We start from the raw sequence: 1,506 nt of genomic DNA, 5'->3' as shown, positions 1-1,506 counted from the left end.
ATCCTGTATCGAAACAAGTGAAAATTATGAACAAGAATTTCATCATGGACTTTTTCATGTTGTTGAAGCAACTGCCCATACGATCCAGGAGATTCGAACCACTACAAAGAGGAATTACAATATGTGACAAGGAAATAGCGTATTTTTTTAATGACTGGCAGACCTTGGAAAAGAAGTAGAAGGAAAGAAAATCACAAAAATGAAAGCAAAATTGGAAGTAACACAAGGGAAACTATGCATGGCCAAAAACTCAGGCAGAGCTGGAGAGGAAAGAATTCGAAAAGCAGGAAGAAGGAAATGGAAGCAAATAATTTTTTTAAAAGTCAGAGAGAAACTAGCTGCTACGGATGAATGGCAATGGGGGCCAAGTTACATATAAGATGAAAAGAAAACAGTAAGACAAACTGAATGTTGAAACATAAAATTCAGTGAAGTGTTCCGGAGCTAAAGACATAACTAATAAGACAAACTGAATGTTGAAACATATAATTCAGTGAAGTGTTCCGGAGCTAAAGACGTAACTACACCATGTCCAGGAAAACACGGACACAAAGCATTCAACACTGAGGCATATTCCAAAAAGCCTGTGTAGGCTGGGCACAGTGGCTCATGCCTATAACCCCAGCACTTTGGAGGCCGAGGCAGGCGGATCACCTGAGGTCAGGAGTTCAAGACCAGACTTGCCAAAACAGTGAAGCCCCATCATGCCATTGTACTCCAGCCTGGGCAACAAAGCAAGACTCTGTCGAAAGAAAGAGAGAGAGAGAGAGAGGAGAGAGAAAAGGGTGGGAGGGAGGGAGGGAGGAAGGAAAAGAATGAAAGAAAGAAAGAGAAAGAGAAAGAAAGAGAGAGGAAGAAAGGAAGGAGGGAAGGAAGGAGAGAGAGAGGAAGGGTGGAAGGGAGGGAACAAAAAGCCTCTGTACATCAAGGTAAACAGCTCAAGCCCATAAGTAGAGGCAGTGGGGAGTGGATGAGGCTGACCTCAAGGCTCAGCAACATTCAATTCTGGAAGACAGTGGAACAATGTAAAAAATGTGCTCAAGGAAAGAACACACAGCCTGAGAAATTTATATACAGCCAAGCTGTCATTCAAGAACTAAGGCAACAAATCAAAAAGCCTCAGCCTCCTATGTTCCATGAATTTGTCTTTAGAAACTACCAAGAATGAATGTCAGCCAACCAAACATAAAAGGAAAAACTATTGGGCCGGGCGCGGTGGCTCACGCCTGTAATCCCAGCACTTTGGGAGGCCGAGGCGGGCTGATCACAAGGTCAAGAGATCAAGACCAGGCCGGGCGTGGTGGCTCAAGCCTATAATCCCAGCACTTTGGGAGGCCGAGGCGGGTGGATCACGAGGTCAAGAGATCGAGACCATCCTGGTCAACATGGTGAAACCCCGTCTCTACTAAAAATACAAAAAATGAGCTTGGCATGGTGGTGCGTGCCTGTAATCCCAGCTACTCAGGAGGCTGAGGCAGGAGAATTTCCTGAACCCAGGAGGCGGAG

This window comes from Sapajus apella, unplaced genomic scaffold (genome assembly GCF_009761245.1).
Source record: "Sapajus apella isolate SASKATOON/1434 unplaced genomic scaffold, GSC_monkey_1.0 scaffold35, whole genome shotgun sequence".
NCBI classification, from domain to species: Eukaryota; Metazoa; Chordata; class Mammalia; order Primates; family Cebidae; genus Sapajus; species Sapajus apella.
This window is presented reverse-complemented; position numbering follows the sequence as displayed.